Source organism: Gorilla gorilla, chromosome 10 (genome assembly GCF_029281585.2).
Source record: "Gorilla gorilla gorilla isolate KB3781 chromosome 10, NHGRI_mGorGor1-v2.1_pri, whole genome shotgun sequence".
Lineage (NCBI taxonomy): Eukaryota > Metazoa > Chordata > Mammalia > Primates > Hominidae > Gorilla > Gorilla gorilla.
The window spans coordinates 41,732,654-41,756,764 of record NC_073234.2 but is presented as its reverse complement, the minus strand read 5'-3'; the positions used below and the strand labels follow the sequence as shown (position 1 = coordinate 41,756,764).

The following is a 24,111-nucleotide window of genomic DNA, read 5'->3' as shown; positions in this document are numbered from 1 at the left end:
TATCACTGAGTATTTCCACAAAGCCCACATGATACAATTTATATATATATATATATACACACACACACACACACACACACAATCCAACAGGCCCTATGTTGTTGGTGGTAATCAGTGGTATATAAGTATAATTACCACTGCAAAATGTACTAATTATCTAATAATAAACTCTCTCTCTATATATAGTTACCACTGATTACCACCAACAACATAGGGCCTGTTGGATAGTGTTTCTCAGCAGGCAAGGGTGCTTACATTATAAGGACTTTTCTTCCTCTGAACGCCACTGAAAGATGGCAGCTTTTCACCTAACTTAGTGTATGAGCTAGGGCAGTATTTGTAGGTTTGAAATATGCTACCAATAAATGCAAAGAGGTTAATAGACAATATACTTCCTTTTACAAGGTAGGAGGTGCAAAGTGTAATAATGTATCTTTACTTTGGAAGGGCTATTCTGACACACCCTGCACTATTGAATCCCTAAAAATTGTACAGAAGTGGAAGATTTCTAAGCTTCACTATGTTTACCTCCCACCCACAGGAGTGATGTGTCTTTCTAAGAACTCCAGTGTGTTAGGCACCTCTCTCTCAAAGGGTCTGGTAAATATCGTGCTACCAGTGTAATGGGTCAGTGTGATGTTCTGTGAGAGGTCCATATAGTCAGATCTCTTCATACTATATCATGTGAGAGAAAAGGAAAATTAGGAAATCCTTGAAGAAAAACTCTAAATGTATTGTTATTATTTTTGGTCGATTCCATATGAAAGCAAACTGGCTCTCATCTTTCCTTTCTCATTGGCATAGAAAGGAGTGCATTCACCCAATTAATGACTCCATGATATGTACTTGAGGGTATATTTATATTTATCTGCTTAAACAAAGATACCATTTCTGGCATGGCAGTGGCAATCAGAGCTACTACTTGGTTGAGTTCGTGGTAGTTCACAATTGTCTTTCAGAAATTATTTATTTTCTATAGAAGCCAGTTTGTGAATTAAAATATCATCAGACTACCACTCCTGCTTCCTTTAAGGGTGGCACTAATCTCCTGAGAGTCCCCCTTTTCCCTAATATGTGACATTGTTTTTTTGTTTTGTTTTGTTTTGTTTTTGTTCTGTCTCCATAAAGACTGTTAATAATTTCCAATACTTGAAATATATGACTATATTTCAAGTCATCATGGTAGGATATTGTGAAAAGACTTCAATTAGCAATAATTGTGCCTCGGATAAACCTCATTGACTATGATACTACTACTGTGCAGGGTGACTTAGGTTCAGAGGCTTGGCTTTCCTACTATAATATCTTTTACCACAGAGACCAAGACTTCTGTATGGGGGTTGCTCCAACTTTACAGTTGCCAACAACCGAATGTTTGTGTCCCCTGAAAATTCACATGTTGAAACTCTAACTTACAATGTGATGGTATTTTGAGGTGGGGCCTTTGGATGGTAATTAGGTTTAGATGAGGTCATGAGGGTGGAATCCTCCTGATGGAATTCCTGTTATAAAAGTAAATAAGAGAGCTAGAAAGCTATCTCCCTGACGTGTGAGGACACAGCAAGATGGTCACCTGTAAATCAGGCAGAGGCTGTTGCCAAGAACCTGCTCATGCTGGCACCTTGATCTTTGACTTCCAGTTTCCAGAACTGTGAAAAATAAATGTTGTTTAAGCCACCCAGTGTATCGTATTCTGTTATGGCAGAAGAAGAGATGCAGCTGAAGAAAAAGTCAGAGAAGTTTGAAATATGAGAAGATGCCAGGCTCTGTTGCTTTTTGAAGATGAAGGGGCAATGTGACAAGGAACTCCGGTGACCTTAAGGAGCTGAAAGTTTCCCAGCTGACATCTACCAAGGACATGGGGACCTCAGCCCTACAATTGCAAGGGCCTGAGTACTGCCGGCAACCTGAAAGAACTTGGAAGATTTTCCCCCAGATTGTGAGACCCAGAGCAAAGGAACCACCAAGTCATTCAGAATTTTGACTTACAAAACAGTGAATTCATACATTTGTGTTATTTTGAGCCTCAAGTAACTTCTGAGTCTAGGTTAACTTCTACCTCGTTCTTACAAGGCTGTCTTTCAGTATGCTACATTTTGGAACACAGCCATCATGCTCTAAGAATCCCAAGCCACATAGAGAAGCCATGCTTAGGTGCCCCAATCAGGAGGCTCAAGTGAACCTGGCCTTACAGTCATTCCTGCCCAAGTATCAGACATGTGATTGAAGAAGCCTCTAGGTGACATTAGAGGCTTGTGTTTTTGTGTTCCAGTCTTGCCAGCTGGGGCTTCAGACATTGTGGAGCAAAGACAAGCAACACCCGTTCAGGAAACAAAATCTATGAGCATAACATTATTGTTGATTTATACTCCTTTTTAAAACACACAAATAGCAAGCAGAGCAGAAAGGAAGGAAAAAAGATGTCTTTCAAATAAAAATAGGGATAATCTATTTATTTTTTTAGAGACAGTATTTCACTCTGTCATCCATGCTGGGGTGCAGTGGCATAATCATAGCTCACTGCAGCTTCTAACTCCTGGGTTCCAGTGATCATCCTCCCTCAGCCTTCCAAGTAGCTGGGACTACAGGTGCACACCACCACATGAAACTAATGTTTTTTATTTTTGTAGAGATGGGGTCTTGCTAGGTTGCCCAGGCTGATTCCAAACTGCTGGGTGCAAGGGATCCACCTGCTTTAGCCTCCCAAAATATGGGATTATAGGTGTGAGCCACCACACTCAGCCAAAAGAGGATAATTTTCAAAGATCCCATATCTAGATTGGAAATAAAGATAAAATTCTCTCTAGAATAGTTATGTGGAGGAATTTCAGTCTCAGAGTATAATTGGATTGAATTGCAGAGGAAAATAAATATTTTTTTAGTGCACTACTTTATAACTGGGTCTGTAGCTGCTATGTGATAAATGCTGCTTCACATAGTTAACCAAAGATAAACATCTAATATTAACGGAATAAGGAATTTATTTAGAGTAATATACCAGTGAAGTGATTAATTTTTCTATACAAAACTATTTCTGGATTTTGCAATTGTCCAATTTTTCTTTTAAAAAACTATTGAGATGAACTTTTACTATCTTATTTCTGAAGGACTATTTATTTTAGAAATATGTGTATATGTTATATATAATAATATCATCTTTATTTCTATTAAGCTTTACAATTTACAACTCCATTTACATGGAAAATTTAAATGGAAATGTGCCCACTGTTGGGACCTACTTCTCAGAAAAAAAAGATGCCTTTCAAAATATTACTGCTTATTTACAATGCATCTGGTCACCTGAGAGCTCTGATAGAGATGTAAAGGAGATGAATGTTGTTTTCATAATTGCTAACACACTGTCCATTCTACAGACCATGGATCAAGGAGTCATTTCAACTTTCAAGTCCTATCAATTAAGACATATATTTCATAGGGCTATAGCTGTCACAGATAGTGGCTTCTCTGATGAATATGGGCTAACTAAATTGAAAACCTGGAAATAATTCACCATTCTAGGTGCCATTAAGAACATTTATGATTCATAGGTAGAGGTCAAAATAGCAACATTAACAGTAGTTTTGAAGAAGTTGATTCTTACCCTCATGGATGACGTTGAGGGGTTCAAGACTTCAGTGGAGGAAGTAACTGCACATGTAGCGGAAACAGCAAGATAACTAGAATTAAAAGTGTAGACTGAAGTTGTGACTGAATTTGCTCATTTTATCATAAGAATCTCATGATAAAACTTGCCAACAGATGAAGAGTTGCTTCTTATGGATAAGTAAAGAAAGTGGTTTCCTGAAATAGAATCTACTCCTGGTGCAGATGCTGTCATCATTGGTGAAATGACAATAAAGGATTTAGAATATTACATAATCTTGGTTGACAAAGCTGCATTAGGGTTTGAGAGGGTTGACTCCAATTTTGAAAGAAGGTCTATTGATCAAATGCCATCAAACAACATCACATGCTATAGAGAAATCTTTCTTGAAAGGAAGACTCAATCAATGAGGCAAAATTCATTTTCAGAAATTGCCACAGCCACCCAAAACTTCAGCAACCACCACCCTGATCAGTCAGCAGCTATCAACCTCAAGCAAGACCTTCCACCAGCAAAAAGATGATGACTCTCTGAAGACTTATATGATGGTTAGCATTTTTTAGAAATACGATAGTTTTAATTAAGGTACATATACTGTTTTCTCAGACATAGGCTATTCCACACTGAATAGACTATGATATAGTGTAAACATAACTATTATATACACTGGAAAATCAAAAAATTCATGTGTTTCACTTTATGGCTATATTTGCTTTATTCAGGTAGTTTGGAAATGAAAATGCATTATCTCTGAGGTATGCCTGTTAGCAAAACAGCACAAAAATTCCTGCCGGATGGAAAGCAGAAGAAAAGTTCCTGAATGGAAAACAGAATGGGAACATGGCCTTAACTTTGAGCAATGAAACAAAGCAACAGCAGCTGAAAACCCAGTTTACTGAGAAACCTTCCTGCAGTTGAGAATGTTTTGTATGAAACTCTCTTGTGACCTATGAGGTATTATGTTGATGCAAACAATGACTAACCCTTCAAGGACATTCCAGGCACATGGCAAGTAATACAAATATTAAAAATTAAGCGGGTAAATTTATGGTCACATTTTATAAAGCATCCTGATTAACACTATTCTCCAAAATCTGAGAAGTAAACATTTATTTTTAGTTTAATAGAAAAACACTACATAAATATTTTCTTCATTAGTTATGATTATGCATAAATTCTGTGGATCTTTGCACCCTTGAAGTGCTCGCAAGTATCATTGAATTGTAGAAAATGAAGCTATTAATAATTATTAAGGTCTTAAAGTAAAAACCTATGACTCAGAGAGGTTAAGGAACCCAGCAAAGATCAACTGTACAGAAAAAGGCACTAAAGCCTTAGCTTCTTGATAACACATTCAGTCATCATTGATTCATTTCATAAAATATATTAAGTATTAATACTCATTAGCCACCGTTTACAAGATTTCTGCCTGAAAAGTTTACAGTCTATGATGATAACTTTTAATTTAAGTTTCCAGTCTTATATGCATTCAAAATAATCAGAATATTTACCTGGTAAAGCATCTATAAAACACCCAGAATCCATGAAGTTTAGTTTATAGATAATAATTGATAAAATGTAAATTTAGAAAAATACCCCAACAAACAAGTTTTTAAATACATAATCCGTTGAGAGATTTTTGGAGCCAAAAAACCCATTTTGTTTTAAACCAAAGATTCTTGTGTGCTATTATTTAAAGGCATACCACACAGCAACGCCAATGCAATTGATTCCCCTTTTATATGCTTTGTTGAATTGGACTAGATTGTCATTCCCCAAAATCCTATGGGAGTTTTTCATAGAAGATATTTCCAAAGTAGCCTATATAGATATATGCAAGATTTAAATCTAGAAGTAGTGGAGATATATTTCTATAGTTTGTATAATCTGTGAAACCAGGTCACAGCAATCATATTCACAGCTGCTAGCCAGCTACAATCTCAACCATAGTATGTTGCCACTTCAAGGCAGGTGTACATTTGTTTTCACCCAAGTTGAGGGGAGCATTGGGACATCTAGTCTTTTGTACTTAGCTATAACAAATCTATTGTGTGTAGTTTATAAACACACACACCCTTAATTTAATCTCACAGTCTTACTCTGAAAAGGCTATTATATGAATTTTGGGGTCATGAGACTATATTTTTAGTTTTGACTTAAGGACACATTAGTGCACTTTCAAAAGTTCAATGTTTCATTGGGGATTTTATGCCTTTATGATTTACAATTTCTTTTTTTGAGACGGAATTTTGCTCTTGCTGCCCAGGCTGGAGTGCAGTGTTGCGATCTTGGCTCACTGCAACCTCCGCCTCCCGGATTCAAGCGATTCTTCTGCCTCAGCCTCCCTAAGTACCTGGGATTACAGGTGCCCACCACACATGGCTAATTTTTTTTTTTTTGTATTTTTAGTTGAGATGGGGTTTCACCATGTTAGCTAGGCTAGTCTTGAACTTCTGACGTCAGGTGATCTACCTGCCTTGGCCTCCCAAAGTGCTGGGATTACAAGCATGAGCCACCGCACCTGGCTGATTTATTGACTTTTTCAGTAATATCTTATATTGGTCAGAATAGGCTAGGTTTTGTTCCCATGACAAATAGAGCCTGAAATTTCCAAGGCTTAAAACAATGGTCTCTTGCTCACACAAAGTACAGTGCAATTCAAGCAGTCTTTCTTTCTTTTTCAGAGATTCCATTTTGTAGCTAGTTCATCAGAAACATGGTACTATAGCAGGGAAAGGGAGTGATGAAGGAGGCACACTGGGTCTTAACTCCCTTTACCAGAAATTACACATGTCACTTCCACTCATACTGTTTTAGAACTACATAGTTGCATGGTCCCAATATAACTGTAAGGAAAGCCAGGAAGTGTGGAGCCAGGCAGATCATAGATATTGTGAGCACCAATAGCTTCTACCACATATCTGTTGCCTACAGCCACACTGTCATCTCTTTTCTTCATTTGGCAAACATTACTATTTTCTATCTGCAAGGATTTGTGCTGCATGATAGATGATTCTGTTACCAGAAAGGGGTACTGATTCAGACCCCAAGAGAGGGTTCTTGGATTTCATGCAAGAAATAATTTGGGGTGAGTCTATAAATGAAAGCAGGAGTACTAGGAAAGTAAAGGAACAAAAAAATGGCTACACCATAGGCAGAGTAGCAGCATGGGCTGCTCCGCTGCTTATACTTATTATTACCTCTTGATTATATGTTAACAAGAGATGGATTATTCATGAGTTTTCTGGGAAAGGGGTGGGAAATTCTGGGAACTGAGGGTTTCTCCCCGTTTTTGACGGTATGGGGTAACTTCCTGACCTTACCATGGCATTTGTAAACTGTCATGGCACTGGTGGGAGTGTCTTTTAGCATGCTAATGCATTGTAATTAGCACATAATGAGGAGTGAGGAGGACCAGAGGTCACTTTCGTCTCCATTTTGGTTTTGGTAGGTTTTAGCTGGCTTCTTTACTGCCGCCTGTTTTATCAGCATGGTCTTTATGACCCGTATCTTGTGCCAACCTCCTATCTTATTCTGTGACTAAGAATACCTTAATCTCCTGGGAATGCAGCCCAATAAGTCTCAGCCTCATTTTACCCAGGCCTTACTCAAGATGGAGTCGCTCTGGTTCAAATGCCTGTGACAATCCCAGAGATGAATAAAATGTCATCTCTACTTTCAAATAGCCTAATATATTGGGGCTACAGAAACAAAAATCATATTATAATATAGTCATATGTGAAGCAGAAACAAAATGCCCCAGATAGAGGCCTAAATCATTTTCTATGGGCAGGATCACAGAGAAAGATGAACTTAACCCTTATTTGTTAACAAAGAATCCTTAAAATGCTATAGAAGTGATGATATATTTGCTGGGCATTAAAGGAGGAAAAAAGGTTTAGACAAGTTTGATATGGAAAAGAGGGCAGTGAATGAGAAAAGACAGAAAAATGTGATAAGATTGTGCATGACTGAGGAATGAAGAAGGGAGAAAGAACCTAAACCACAAGGATGTGGGTATATAGTAAAAGACATGTGGACTTCATGAGTATATATGTGATGTACATATTCACACTTTGCTCATCTGTGGAATATGAGTTGCTAGAATGTTAAGTGTATTGCTATTTGTTTTTCCCACCGTTATTTCAGCTTATGAATAGAAATCAAGGCAAACATTTTACCAGAGCATTCCAAGTTCTAATCATATGGCTTGTTTTTCCCCTAAATTGTATTTTTTTCTCAATTTCTTAACAATATTAAACTGTAAGTCATAGGATAAATTGCTGAATTTATTCTTAGCTGATTCTCCCTCCTTTCAGATTCCTTTCTAGTCCAATCAAATTTTACATAACATAGCTAGCTATCACAACAAAGCAATTTAGAAATGAGTTCCCAAATACTACCTCTTTGACAGCAGGTAAATTAGATCCAGAGTTTTAATTGTTGAAAAAACAAGACTTAAAAAGAAGGTTACGATATCATGCTATAAGTAGTGATGCTTGGCATTCAGCAATAGGTTAAACAGGTCAAGAACATGGGACTATAAGAAAAAAACAACAAAAAAGAAAAATCAAAGAGAAGGAAAAGGGAGAATAGGATCAAAATTCAGAAAGCGTATGGTCTTTCTTCTTCCTCTTCTTTGACAGGAAATAAAAGTGATGAATGAGCAGGAAAAATATCAATAGCAAACACTCAAGACTATGACCTTGAAATGTGCCTTTATGTTGTTTCTTTTAAATGTTTAACTTTTTTGTAATTAAATGAAGTGTTTATAGTCACTGCTAGACATTTCATCATTATCAAAGGCCTATTATGTCTTATACAAATGTCTATTTAAACATTTTTAGCTTAAAAATATAAAATCCTTTCTGTAATTTTCTGCCTTTTTTCATTTTCAAATATCATTCCTTCAATAAAATTATCTTCCAATAATTTTGAAGTTATTAATCACGATTATTTATTCATCTTGTATTATGCCTACCAGCCACTTCATGTATATTATTTCACTTAAATCTTATGAAATCAACACAAGATTGATATTACTTTTATTTCATAGCTACAGAAATTGAAATTCAAATTTCGTCCATTACAACAGACTAGCTGTGGCAAAGACAATGTGAATTTACCCAAATGACTTAACTCTTTTTATAAATTCGTAAAATGTGAAGAATCATAGAACACACCTTAAAATGATTGTGAAATCAAGGAGGAGAAAGCTAGCTAAACTGGTAGACAAACTGCAATAGGACTTGTCAAGCCAAAACCTACAATTATTCTTTTGGATAGTTTCTTTTTCTCTAAAGTGGCAATTTAACTTAAAGATATTAAAGAAACCCAATCTATGGGGTTACTTAAATGTTCTCTTCCAGCCCTTCCTCTTTCCAGTTTTACCAAGAAGCACATTTTAGACAGGGGAAGAGACCAAACCAATGACAGCAGAATTACCATTATCTCTAGCACTATTCGTTGTCAAATAACTAAATGCTGGTTTGAAGAACTAAGTAATTTGAGAAATTAAAAATGAAAGGAATTATAAATGTTTTGAAAAAAAATCCTTCTTATTTTTAATGTTTTTTTGGTGCTGTTTTCTATGTCCTTTCTCCTATGGTGTCAATTATATTTTTTTCCGTGAAGTGATTTGGTTGGTGAGTCTAATCTCCAACAGTGCCCTACCTCTTTCTCCCAAAAAGGCCTCAGTTGAAAAATGGCTCAACACTTTCCCTGCAAGCTCACAATGAGGATCTCCTATTCTCCCTGCATTCGGCCAGACTCTTCCTTTTTTGCATGCTTTCCTCTCCCATGCATGGGTTGCACAACTCCCTGGGATATCTAGACAGAGCTACCGCACATCTGTCTTCTAGGTCAGGCTACAGAGTACTTCGGATACAGCAAGTTACGACCCATCTGGAAAGACAGATCTACCTGCCGTTTGGATTTCTTCCTTGGTCAAAACTAAAATCCGAAGTGGAGTGCCCCGAGCGATAGAGAAAGTGCCTATAGCTCTGACAGCCGCTTGGAGCATGCTCAGTCGGTCTCCAGGCACCGGGAGGCGGCTCCCCCCCACCACCCCCCCGGCCGGCCTCCACCGCAGCCTGTCCGGCCCCCACCCCTGGCGCGCGCTCCTCCGCACCCACAAGGGCGTTCAGCAGCCGCGCCTCCCCTTCCCGCCACCGCCTCCTTCTCCGCTGGCTGTGGCGGGCGAGGACACGTCAGGGGCCATAAATAAATAAATAATTCCATTCACCCGTTGACAGCGAGGCGAATCGGCTGCGGTTTGCTGGGAACGGAGGGCTGCAGCGCCCACCCTGCGCCAGAGACCAGATAAAGTAAGTACAGCTGGGGAGGGAGGGGAGAGGAGGAGGAGGAGGCGCCGGCTAAGAGGAGGGCGAGCCTGCGTCTGCGACCCGAGCTGCCCGCGGAGCCGCACGCGTGTGTGCAAATAATGGCCAGCCTGTGACAAACGTGCCAACGCAGAGTTGGCCAGCGAGCCCTTATATAGACAAAAAAACCCCGAAGCGGCCGCGGGAGCAGAGCTCGCGTCAGCCAGTGCGCGCCGACAGCTGCCCGGGAGCTGCGGGGGCTCGCGGGGTCCTGGGCAAGGAGCGCCTCGCGTGCTTTCGGCCAGGAGGTGCTCACGCTCTCGGCTTTTACACCGAGACTCAGCGTGGCGCGGTGCACCCCAGTCTCCCTGGCTCACGGAACTCCGAGGGCTGCTTCCAGTGCGGCGTGTCTCTAGTGCGCGCCCCGCCAGCATCCGGCCCCCGAGCCCCCTAGGGTGGCGTGGCTTCATTGCCGCAGAAGGTGGAGGCGGGGGTGGTGAGAGTGTGTGGAGAGAACGTCTTCTCTTTGAGCAGATGATCAGGACAGGAAGAGGCTGTGAGGGGAAGACGAAATACCGGGGGATGGGGGGGTTGTCTTTCTTCATTTTTGGTCCCCAGGAAGGATGGCAGGGGTGGAAGCAGATGGAAAAGTATATGCGGGCGAGGCCTGAGCCCAGGCAGAAAGGGACCTCTGACTTGGCAGGGGTTCAGGAGGGCATGAGCCTTCTGGTCTTCCTGGGCCACTGCACCACATTGGGGGCGCCAGGCCCGGTCAGGTGGCGCCACAGGCTGGGAGCCGGCTCACGTGCGAACTGCCTGTTTTCTCAGCGGATGCTGCATCGCGGCGCCCTTCTCCACCCCGTTTTCTCCTCTACTTCCGCGAAAAGGATTGCAGACTGCCTTGGAAAGGGCGGTCGTGCCCAATGCCACTTTCCCGGTAGGGCTGAGGAGGGACTTCTGTAGTTCCAATTCCAGGGAAATTAAAATTTTACACACACACACACACACACACACACGAGACATAGAAGAGGAAACGAGGAATGGTTTCTCTACAATTGTTTTTTGATTTCCTTTCCTGTATTATTTCGTGTCCTCCTTCCCTCTTGGGTCCCAAAGGAGATGCAGCAGAGGAATAAAATAGCGGACAATGATGAAAGTGATGGGAAAAAGACTGGACCCAGAGGAAAGAGTGACTACTGGATGCCATTTCCTGTCACCCCATGCTTCATGGCTAACCCCAGTCTGAACTCAGAGGGTTGCAAACTTTCCACAGACATGTTAGCTTGAATGTGTTGTGTTGCTGGAACCACAAGCACTAAGTATGCATTTGGTGGAGTGTGGCTGAAAAATGAGAGTTGGGTGAGGACAGCAGAGGGCAAATGAGGGTTGAGCAAAGTGACTAATATTTAGCTCTGGTGAAGCAATCCTAACTCCAGGTTCTACTTCTGACTGAGCACATTATATTTAAAGCAATCCAAGTGAGGGACTGAATGATCTCAGTGGAAAGGAAAGATTACAACCGTAAGAAACTCAGTGTATTGTGTAACAACTTACAAACTCAGAAACTATTTTTTGCAAATACAACAACAGTTTGCAGTTACATATTACTTTTTTCCCCCCAAGGTATGTTTGAATAATAAGTGATCTGAAATTTTAACATCTGTTTCCCGATGTTCAAATTAGTGTATCCTTCTATAAATGCTCAGTTTATTTCTAGACATTCATTTGCTCTTTGATAATGTCTGGCTTATATTTTTGGCTTTGAGCTCTTTTAAAGGGAAGGAGAGCAACATTACCTAAATAAACCTCCCTTGTCTAGAGTCATATTCCTGGATCACGGATCTGAAATAAAAGGCATCTCCAGAATTTGCTTTTAATTCTGTATTCATCCACCAAACATTTTTGAGACATTCACATGGAAAAAGGGAATTAACTTTAGAACAGATTGGTTCTGCACTTTTGTAAGATTGAGTAATTGTTTAACAATCTGGGCTTTACCTTTTTCTTGTCTATAAAATGAGATTGGTGGTACCCACTCTGAAGTGATATTGGGAAGAATGAAGTGTGTGGTAAGTACCTAGAATATAGACGGGCTATATTTGAGCCCCTATAATCAGTCTAGACACCCTACCAGGGTTGCCAAGATGAATGAGGCTGTAATTCTGTTTTCAAGAAGTTCTCATATAGTCAGTCAGTCATCCAGGTTAATCTTTCTTGTATCCCATTTGCCTTTTAGTCCATTTTTTTTCTCCTCTTGATGGAAGAAACATATATCCAAGTAACTTGAAAGGAACTCCACAGTTGTAAGAAATGTTGATAAGATCTGCTAAAAGGCAAATTTGAGAAGAGTGTCTTTTCTCAGGAACCTGTATTCAGCCTGTTTTTTGTCCATTAATAGTGATCCTTAATGAATAAAAACAGGTAATGAAGGATTTTTCTTCATGTTATGAGGGGAGGATGATCCTTCTCTGAAGATTATCTTTGTCAATGAATTGATTTCCATTGTTTGAGAGAAGAGTTTGAGTTGCAGTTTCTACTACACCTTGGGCAAACCAATCCACTCACTCCTAAGAGTGTAAAGTAACTGTAGTACATAATAACTATAATGACAACTCTGTAATGCTCACCATATTCCAGGCACTGTGCTACTACTGTCTGATAGCACGTAGCAACCCTTTGAGGTGGATCTGTCCATATCCATATTTACAGAAAAAAGAATTTATGCCCAGAAAGTTTCATAGCTTATTCAGCTGGTACAGCTAGTAAGTGGTTGAGCTGGGGCAAGCACCAGTGCGATCTGTTTGGCTTTAACCACTGTGTAATATAGCTTCTGCCTTGCATGAAGCTAAATAAGAGCAAAGACCTTACCTGTTGTTTTCTCCATAGCCCAGTACAGTGTCTGGCATGTCATGGTTCAGAACAACTGATTATAGAAAGAAGGAAAGAGGGAGGGAAGCAGAACTAGAGGGAAGGAGGAAGAGGAGGAAATAAAAATGAGCAAGTCCAAGTGTCTCCTGCCTTCAACACTGAATCTGGCAGGAAATCCAGCATGAACTCTGCCCTGAGAACACAATAGTTGAGGCTCTTTTGAGGATTCCTTTTCCTTGTCTTGCATCTAATCATCTAGTTTATGATGCTCATTTATGCAAAATAGGAAAATATTCTCTTTGGTTTGACAAATTAGCAAAAGGTGCCCATGAAGTGCAAACATCAAAGAGTGACCTACTCAAGGTGGACCAGGAAAAAAAAAGAAGGAAGAAATTAAAAGGGCAGACCATAATGCAGGGGCACTGGATTTAAATTTTAGTTAAGCCACTGGCTGGCTTTGTCTTATGCAATGTTGTGGTAGTACTTGTATGGTTGTTCTGAACACCAAAGACGATAACAAATATAAGCTGTTTTATACTGTGCCTGATAAATAGAATGGCATGCAGCAAAGAGTAATTACATTCTGTTATTGCCCTTTGTTCCCCTCCTCCCTTCAACTCATCCCAAATAAAAAGTACCCTCCTGGTTTCCACATCTTGAAGTAATCTGTGTTCATCTGAACTACTTTGTAACTTGATCTGGGCTTCTCTTAGGCTGATTCTTATATTTTACCTTGAATTACAATTATTTGGGAAGGCATCCTGTCTCTCTTCCTGGGCTACATGGTCTTTGAGAGTAGGTGGTATATCTGATTCATCTGGGAACCTCTGTGGAGCTGCTACTTGGGACAGGACAGGGCAGAGGAGGGGCTCTGAAGTCCAGCCTGTCTGGGTTTTGATTTTAGCTTTGCCACTTATCAACAAAGACAAGTTGCTAAAACTCTTTAAGTCTCGGTTTCTTCATGTGTAAAAATAGAATAGTAACCAATTTTGTATATTGGTTGTAAACATTAAATGAGGTAATATCTGTGAAATAGCACTGTGCTGAGCACATGCATAGAAATAACTCAATAACTACTGTTAGGTATTAAATATTTGGCTTTATGTTTTTTAGTTTATCATAAGCATCACTGGCTTATTTTTAACAGATTTTTGGGAACTCTGAAATGCCAAACTTGCCATTAGATGGCACAACAAAGTTGAATTGCATAATAAACCATTAAGTGGACTCCCTTTGAGAAGTCATCCTGGTTTGTCACAGGCTTTCTCAAAACTGTTTGGATCAAAGTGATTAAGAAATATCTTGGGAAACATCTGCACACTAGCTCTCAGTGAATAATGGAACTTTTTTTTTTTTAACTTGTGAAAAAGCTTCATTTTCTCAGTGGCTGCTATAAATGGTGAATCCAGGGGCTGAGTCTACCTATGTGAGAGATCCAGCTGTTTAAAATCATAATATGAGAGACTAGCCTAAAATGGACCATTGTCGAGAGGAGTAAATAACACTTACCACACGTATTTGGTAATTAGTAAATAAGTGGAGGGTCTTTATATATCAACTGTAATCATTAAAAATATGGGAGAAAATTAAACAAATTGGAGTTGACTATAATAAAACTAGTCCAGCTGGAGCTGGACTAACTGGGACTTGGGTGCACCATAGACAATTTCAACATATTCACAAATATCAGTGTTGATAAATGAAGCAAGTATTTTTGGAAATAATTTTTCTGACCTAATACTAAAACTCCTGTAAATGTTTTCATTAATACTCATTGAAGTCTCAAAGGACCTCATGAAAATCCTATGGGACAATTGAACGACAGCTACAAGATACTGGCCTAAAGGTACTTTCGTTAAGTTCCACAAAAATGTCTGTATGGTTCAATTATAGAGCCTGGTGATTAGTTTTATGTAATAGTTGGTATTAAAATAGCAACTTTCAATAGAAAATATTTTGTGTAAGTGGTGAACACAAATGAAATATTTGTTTAGATAAATAAAGATCCATATACAATGTTGGTATTTTGTAAAAAGCATTTTATTACAAGCATTTGCTGTTTCTCCACCTCATAATACAATATGTATCATTATTAATTAGTCAATACCTCTAATCAGATTTCTATTGAAGCTAATATGTAAAAGAATGGTACTTTTTACAAAGCAGCTGCCCTACTAAGTAATTAACTTGAATATCTATATCTTTTTTAACTAGATTAGATAAGAATAAAAAATAAAACTACAAAGCATGCATTTGATAAGTTTCTAAGGGATATTAACATTTATCTTATTTTAAAAACGATTTTCAAAATTTCTAGGATATGAAGTTCCATCAATTCTTCTCAAATATGTGAAAGGCAAATTCAGTGATAAATGGCAGTCGGTGACAGTATTTTTCAACAGGTGGGATTATTGGCATTTGGGGTGGGACACTTTTGCATTGTGTAGGACTGTCTCTTTCACTGCAGAGCATTGGGTGTCTGTGACCTTTCTGAGTAAATTTGGGCTGCGATAGCAAACTATAGACAGATTAGGTAGCTTATGAACAACAGAAATTTATTTCTCACAGTTCTAGAGGCTGGAAATCTGAGATCAGGGTGCTGGCATGGTCCAGGTGTTGGTGAAGGCCTCTTCTGGGTTGTAGACTGCTGGTTTCTTGTATCTTCACATGGTGGGATGAGAGTGAGAGCTCTCTTTTTTAAGGGTACTAATCCCATTCATGAGAGTTCCATCCTTATGACCTACTTAACTCCCAAAGTCCCCATGTCTTAATACCACTCCTTTGGGGATTGGGATTTCAACATGAATTTTGGAGGCACACATTAAGTCCGTAACAATGATCTATCTCTGTTTTCTATAAGTCAGTGGCTTTCCCTTAGTCATTGTAACAATCAAAAATGCCTCTCTACATTTTAATATACCTGTGGTGGAATGGTGATCCATATGGTTGAAAACTGTCAGCCAATAAGATCAAATTGAGATTGTTTAAACAATTTATTTGGGATCAGAGTACTTTCAAAATTATTTTGCCTTTCATTAAAGGATGGAAATAATACTCTTGTATAAAAATATTTTGTTTTGAAACAATGAGTTCTTTATTAGTAAGGCATAACAACTGTTAACTTTAATAATCAGAGCATCATTGACCTCCTAGACTCCAAATTATTTGCTTTGGACTGTCAATAACCTTTGGCAGTATTCATGCGTAATGCTTCTTGAACTCCTGTTTTGGCTTTCATGTGCTCTTTATTTTGTTACTTCTCTCACCGCTCATTTACTGCTTCTTCTCCAGCTCGCCTTTCACCTCGTATTCAATATAAGTATGTGTTCCCCAGTTTCTGTTTTGGGCTTTTTTTTTTTTTTTTTGAGACAGGGTTTCACTGCAACACCCAGGCTTGGGTGCAATGACATGAACTTGGCTCACTGCAACCACCACCTCCTGAGTTCAAGTGATTCTCCTGCCCCAGCCTCCTGAGTAGCTGGGACTACAGGCGCCTGCCATCACGTCTGGCTAATTTTTTGTATTTTTAGTAGAAATGGGGTTTTACCATATTGGCCAGGCTGGTCTCGAACTCCTGACCTCAAGCGATCTGCCCACCTTGGCCCCCCAAAGTGCTGGGATTACAGACATGAGCCACTGAGTCTGGCCAGACTTTTCTTTAGCCTGCATTCTGTTGATTGACAAAGCTCATCTGCTCTGGACCTCCGCTTTCACCTCAGTAGGAATAACTCCCAAGCCATTTGCTGCAGTCCTGACCTTCCCTCAACTTTTAGGCATTTCCAGACATTTCTAGATGTTTGCAGGACAGCTTCTCTTTACTGTGCTTTTGATACTTCCAGTATCCTGTGGTCTCTTCCTTCCTTTTTGTCTTCTTTCTTTCTGTCACCCCCATTCTTCGTATTGCTATCAGCAGTATTCTAGCCTCGAAGCTTTTGAGACCACCCTTTCTTTGGACTTGTGTACATCCAAAATAATTTTTTAATTATTTCCTTCTATTCTGTTGTTGCCAGAAGTTTCAGGTGCTTTTGACATACTACCTACAGTCATGTAATAGTCTCTTAGTGGGTATTCCCACCTCTGGTCTCTCACCCTACCAGTTAATTCTGTACATGGTATCAGATACTCTCATGGAAGCACACCTTCGTTAAGTAACACTCCCATCACCTAGGTCCAAGGACTGACATTTCAGTCCCTGCATGATGTAAGTCCAAACAGCTGTTCCATGTTCATCTCCCACTACCATCATACTCAACTCAAATGGAACTGTCCTCATGCCTCGTTCATTCTCATTCTACTTCCTACTGCCAAATCTTTGGCCATGCTGTTCTTTTATCTTGAAATGAATCTAACTTCCTACCATTTCTAGCTCTAACCTCACCTTCTAAGAAGCTGAGCTTAAACACCACATACAATTTTCCTCTGACACCTCTGGATAGGTAGAATAATTTTTCTAAAATTTCAGGAACATGATGTTTATAATGTCTTATTTGACATTGTATAATAGAATGTCTTAACATTCTATTATAGTTGATTTTATATAATTATTCAGTTTCTTAATATACTATAAAGTTGTAGATGTCAGGAATAATAATGTATTCATATTTACATCATCTTTAGCATTTTGGTGGATTATAGCGTTGCAAGAAACTTGGAGGACATCTGTTTCCACTTTTATGTGTTGTTTTCATTATGTTCAATAAACCACCATCTATTATTTAAGTGTACACACTGAGGCAGACTGTTCTTTTAAAGGCAGTTCTACTTGTGACTCAGATTTTCTTGTTTCTACCTAGGGTCTTTGTTCAGCTTCCTGGGGCCACGTGAAATGAATCCCTTTCTCGTTTGAATGACATACTGTACCAATGTGGTGACAGCTCACATGTCTTTTTTCTCTATCAATTTAACATATTCAGTTTTTCTTCCTGTTTTTTACATGTGACCTGGTTACATTCTTTATTTAAGGCTGCTGTATTGTGGAGTAATTCAACTTTAGGAAAGTCCACAAATGCATAGAATACTTCAAAGATAACAATGGCTTTGAGTGTAAATATTGGAACTGTTGTTCATGATGTAACTTGTCAATATCTCTTCAGGTGAAGTCAGGGTGGGAAATCAAGGTATATATAGCGATCTACCTCTGGGAGAATCCCATAGTTATCTCAGGGCTGAACTTTCCTTTCTGTGCCGACAGTTTAATAAATAAATAAATGAATAAACCACTGGAGGATGATAGGAAAGCTCACTTTAACTTTTGATTGTAATTGGAAATTAGCCACTCAGTAAAATTATACTCTTTTATAGATTAATGCCCTAAGTAGTAAAACAACAAACATGTCTTTTGTGTGTGTGTGTGTGTGTGTGTATAATAAGTGAATTTAAAGACATTGGACCAAATAAGTGGCTATTAAGTAAAGTTATAAAAATAAGCTTTAAGTAAGAATAGCTTACATTTGTTTAACACTTCTATATTTAATACCTTACATGTTTTAACTAATTTAATCCTCAAAACCTTATGAGGAAGCATTGTTGTTATCCTCATTTTACAGATGGGCAGAGTAGAGCACAGAGGTGAAGTATTTTGCCCAAGGTTACACATCTTGTCATTGGAAGGGTCTGGATTTTAATCTGTTGAACACAATGTACCTATTCAATAGTATTAATTTCAAGTATTTCATGGTGCAGTAAATTTTAAGACATTCTTGGGAAAAGTCCGATAATTTTTTTTTTCTTTTTTGAGACGGAGTCTCACTCTGTCACCCAGGCTGGAGTGCAGTGGCACAATCTTGGCTCACTGCAAGCTCTGCGTCCTAGGTTCATGCCATTCTCTCGCCTCAGCCTCCCGAGTAGCTGGGACTACAGGTGCCCGCCACCACGCCCGGCTAATTTTTGTTTTTGTATTCTTAGTAGAGATGGGGTTTCACCGTGTTAGCCAGGATGGTATTGATCTCCTGACCTTTTGATCCTCCCACCTCAGCCTCCCAAAGTGCTGGGATTACAGGCAAAGTCTGATAAATATTTTTTAAAACAGAGACTAGTAGTCAGGTATAATGAGTTTGGGTCTGTTACAACATAAAGTCAACAGGAATGATAAGGCTTCCTTACTATTTGAAGGAGTTACCTGGAACCAAGCTAGAAAGCTTAGAGAAAGTAACAACCCCTTGTGGATTCAAGGAGGCTGGAGAACCAGTAGGGACCGAAGGAACAGTAAGTCCAGGATGTCATTCCTATAACTCAGTTTGCAAGATGGTAGGGATAGAATACGTGGGAGGTGGCAAGACTCCCATGGAAGCCCTGTGCTGTGGGTATCAGTGAGTGCATGAACAGAGTAGGGTCTGGAGAATTCTCATAGATGGGTATATATCAAATTTACAGTGAAGAGGGATTTTGAATAAAGCCTCTGACATATTTGAAGGCATAGAATGCAGTACTTTAACAACTATTTATTCCCCTGCTGTGTTCCAGACACTGTTTTGGATGTTAGAGAGATGGCTGTAAATAGAACAGGTAAGTCCTTTTTAGTCTTGAGTTACACAGATATCAAATATATTCTCAAAGCAAGGTTAAGCAATTTATGTCCTTGAGCCAATTTTTTTGTAGACCTCTCATGTCATCTTCTCTATGTAGTCAGTCTTATTCTGTAGTTATCTCTTTATTCTCTTTTCCTTTTTTCTCAATCTGTGTCACATGTCAGATCAGAGACTTTGAAGACAGATAGATATAGCCCAGTGAAATTTCGACTAAGCTACTTCTAAGCTGTTTGACCACAGTCAAGGTATGTAACTTTTAGAGCCCCAGTTTTCTCATTTTGGAAATAATAAAATTTATTTTATGAGTTGTTGTTGGAGAAATAATGTAGGTAGTCAATAAATGATAATCATAATAATGTCATTTTTATCTCTACCTTTATTTTTGGCATATATTGAGGCAGAACTTCTTTACTCCTGAGGCATTCTATTCTGTACAAAAGTATTTATGAGTTATAATATTGGTACTCCCAGCATGACCCAAGTAGGAAGGTCAGAAAATAAACAAATATTAAAATAATGTGGATCTTTTCAAGAGGGATAAAATTCTAGTTTCTGGCACATATATGAGGAGATTCAAGTGCTGATACTGATGCTGCAAAAATGTTTAAGTGGTGAAATTTTCACTTAGTTATAAAGTTAGTAATACCAGTTGGGAATACAACCTAAGGGAATTTTAAGAGGGAAATTCCATTTAGATGTGATAGCGCACATAAACACATGTAAAAACTACCACAAAGAGCAAGACAATAATCATTCTGTTATAATGACTTAGAGATATTTGTTCCAATTAAAACACATGCCAACATAATTATTGATGTCATTTAAGTGTCTTCTGTGTGTTTGCTGTTTTATACATATTTTGAATCCTCATATTGTCATGTAAGATAGATTATATTCATTTACAGATAGGGAGAATAGGGACTCAGCAAGGTGAGGCTGGCCGTTATAGCACCCCAAGAGTCAGTGCCTCAGCCAATGTTTCAGTGCAGGTAAGATGCTAATGACAACTAGATCTTGGCTCCCATACCTTAAATCAATTCAAATCAGTAAATAATTAAGCATTGCTATATGAAGTACTCTGCAAAAATACCTGGACAAATATGTATAAGACATCTTTTCTGTCTGTCATCCTCCAAAGGAGACTGAAATTTTAGAGATATTGTGTGTGTGTGTACGTGTGTGTATGTGTGAATATATATATATATATGTGTGTGTGTGTGATTATATATATACACACACCCACTAATTAAAGGCACAACCCAGAGTAAGATTAGTGTCAAAATTAATGATAGAGAACATGATTTTCTAGAATAGAGGTTGACAAAGTATAGCCCCTTGGGCCAAATTCAGACCACTGCCTGATTTTGTAAATAAAGTGTTTTTGGAATATATCCACACCTGTTTGTTTTCCTGTTTTCTGTGGCTGCCTTCCTGCTGCAGGGCAAAGTTGAGTAGTTGTGACTTAGCCTGCAAAACCTAACAGTTTTACTATCTGGCACTTTAGAGAAAAAAAAATTATTAAATCCTGCTCTAGAATTTCAGAAGATACTTTGCTTTCTGATGGAGGAATCAAAGAAGACATTAATGAAACAAGTGAAATTTATTTTGGAGCTGAGAGATGGATAGTCTTTAGTTAAGAGAGGAGCTAGTCGTAGTAAGTGCCACAGAACTCAAAATCAAAAGTACACCAATAGATAAATTAAAAGTCTGCTGAAGAATAAGGATCATATTACTGTATATAATTTATATAATGCTATAACCATTTGTCTATGAATATTTTTTGTAAGTATCTGGAACGCTGATTCTTAAACTTGATGAAACATTTGAATCAACTAATTAACTACTTAAAAGTTATATTTTACTCAATAATCTGTGTGGCTAAAATATAATCCATGTGGAAAATCACTGATCTAGGATATTTATTCACTGGATAAAACTGAATATTTTGCATTGATGGCAGAGACTGTTTTCTCCCCCATGTCTCTATTTTCATAACATGAGGGAATGCTGGATATAACTCTAATATTTTTTCTAATCACTGTTTATAATAAATACTAGATACTGAACATACAACTAAGTACCAAGGGTGTCCCCAGAGCTTTTCATACCTTATCTCATTAAAAACTTGCAGTAGCCAAATGAAGTAGATGTTATTATTTCCATTTTTGTAACAGAGAGCATTAGGAAACAGATGTATCAAATAATTGACATAAGTCTACAAAACTTGTAAGTAGATCCTCTTTATCCAATAACATCCAGAAATGGACTCTTAAAATGAAAAACTTTTTGAGCTAGAACATAGATAGGAATATACTTTCAGAAGTTTATTAAAGTGAACATCCCAATTTGTTCTATCATGTGGCTTAATTCTTTTCTATTCAAAGCATTGTGCCATGTTTTTAAAAAAGTTGAGTTAGCTCTTAGTACAAATGGTTCTGCAAATTTTTATTGAATATACTGATATTTTATGGAACTATAACTTTCTGCATCCTCTCTCTGTTTCTTTGTCACTTTCTGCCCACAACTCTTTTTCTCTTTACCTTGCCTCTTAATATTCAGTCATTTGTAATTTTCTCTGTTTCCTGTAGTATCAGTTCTTAATATCCATATAGGTCCTCATTACCCATTACTTGTTGCAGTGTCTTTGATGTAACAATAAAGTGCTTGAAAGCATTTTCATAAAGCAGTGACAGCTTCCAGAAGAAAAAGAACGAATCAATGCAACTTCATACCAGCTTCTTGTTCTGAACTGAAAAAGGGGCAGAAACTGCAGAATTGTTTGAGTATCACTAAGGGATATGACAAACTAATAAGTAGATAGGAAAAGGTGAATGATTCAGAGGAAGCCACAGATAATCTAAGAAAATGTAAGTCTGTGTTCCCTGTAGGCTGCATTAGCATCTGTGTGAATGTAACCTGGCCTCTTGTGCCATGGGGAGAGCATTAATCAAACAGAGTAATGTCCTGGTACAGGAGGATTTATAGACATCAGATCTAAGGCTTATATAAAATTGTTTCCTTTTTACCATTAAATTTCTAAGTAATATATGCTGTTAATTTAAGAAAAAATACTTGTATGAGGAAATGTGTATTTTTATTTGTTTTCATTTTATTTTTGTTAATAACACAAATTTGTTACTCTACCTCATTAAGATACCTGAATCCGTTATCTACATTTATTTTCAAATGTTCCAAATAAAGGTGGGGAAGAAACACTTCTAAAAAAAGTGTCACCAACAAATATTTTAAATGCCTAGAAACCTAATTATGACTGTTCATTGGGATACTTCAGTATTTATGATCAAAATTATTATGCATATTTGGTCAGTTACTTTAAGTGTGAATATTATGTAGGGGCCAAGGGAAGTTTCCCCTTTACCCTCTGAAGGTTTGCTGAAAAATCAATTCACAAAAGACAGATTAGTTGGAGAAAAGGCATACAATTTATTGTCATGCCCAGGGAAGAATCACCGAGTGAGTTCCCGGTATCCCTATGTGGTACAGATGCTTATATAACCTACTTCCTAGGGAAATGGAAGATGGCAAAGGATGGATGCTTTTAGGGAGATACTAAATGATTTTTAGGGAATTCAATAGGCTTGAAGAACATACAGCGTCCTGGGACAAAGTCCATTTGTACCAAAGAACCGATAAGGGTTGCTGACAAAAATCTGTCCTGGTTTGTTGACAGACTTCAGTCTTCCTTTCTGCAATATGAGTTCAGTTAATGAAGACTCAGGGAAGGGACCTGCAGTAGTTGTTTTATTCTTTGGCATATCTGGACTTTAGGCAGATAAGCGACTTAGAGAACAACTGCATTCTGTGCTTTGGGAGACATAGAAGATTGAGAGATGTGGGTCGGGGGGCACAGGTAGATAGGGGGTTGGAGGGTTGAGGGTGGTGGAGGGTGGAGAAAGTGAGAGAGACCTTGTGGCTCCTTCTGAATGTCAAAGTGCCATATTTAGGGTGTTGGTTTCTGAGCCAATTTTGTAACATTTCCATCCAACTTTTAAAAATCTATGAGCTATTTTAAATTGTTCTACATTTTATTAGGCCTCTTATTCTATTAGCTCTTGTCTTGAAGCAGTAATACTTAATGCTTGCTCAGTTTTGCATTCAGATAACTGCTTGTGGTCTATAAAACCTAAATTTAAATATATGATTTTTTGGTACTCTTGGTGTCTGAAGGATTTGCAAAATCCAGTTTATACACTCAGATTTTTGGAATGAGAAAGGAGAGAAGGCAGGTAACAAACTTGGTGCTAAGTGTGTGCCAAACATACAGTTACAGAGTTTTTACAGCATCACCTCATGCAATCCTTAATCATTCCCTGACAACCTCAGCATCTCTATTACCTGGGCATTGCTATCTCCAATTTAGAATGGCTCTGGCTGGTTAGGAAACAAAGGTTTATTTCAAAAATCCATATTTTCCCTTATATTACGTGTTTTCTTCCGAGGTAGAGTGGAATCCTCCCTCTTTGCACACACAATTTATAGAAGAGGGAAATTACAGGGCAGCAAGAGAAATATTTAGGATTCTGTTCTTTTAAAATGTGGTAGCTAAAAATAAAAATCATCATATTTTTAAATGTCAGAATTACACCTGGAAATCTTTTTCAAAAAACAAAAGGCAAACTTAAAAGAATGAGAAAAATGTTGGCAATACTTTACTTTTTGACTCTTCCACATGTACAATTCCTCTTTCAAAAGTGTTAACCTTATAAATTGTATGTTGGGATTGATGCTAGTATCAAGAAATCAAATAGACACAGATAATGTTATTGAATTA

The 24,111-nt window shown here is 38.2% G+C and overlaps 1 protein-coding gene and 1 pseudogene across 2 annotated transcripts in view; one reads left to right on the top strand and one right to left on the bottom strand.

Annotated features, from left to right (window-relative positions):
• Positions 1-1,117: 1,117 nt before the first annotated feature.
• On the bottom strand, positions 1,118-1,268 carry LOC115930392 (uncharacterized; annotated as a pseudogene).
• An 8,373-nt stretch (positions 1,269-9,641) lies between these two features.
• SLC16A7 (solute carrier family 16 member 7) overlaps positions 9,642-24,111 on the top strand; it is a 191,582-nt gene continuing 177,112 nt past the window's right edge. Inside the window, exon 1 of one of the 2 annotated variants that reach the window (XM_031016541.3) lies at positions 9,642-9,930. The gene's annotated coding sequence lies outside the window, so the exon portion shown is untranslated. The remainder of the gene's footprint in view (positions 9,931-24,111) is intronic. The other variant, XM_055359221.2, reaches the window with a different exon arrangement.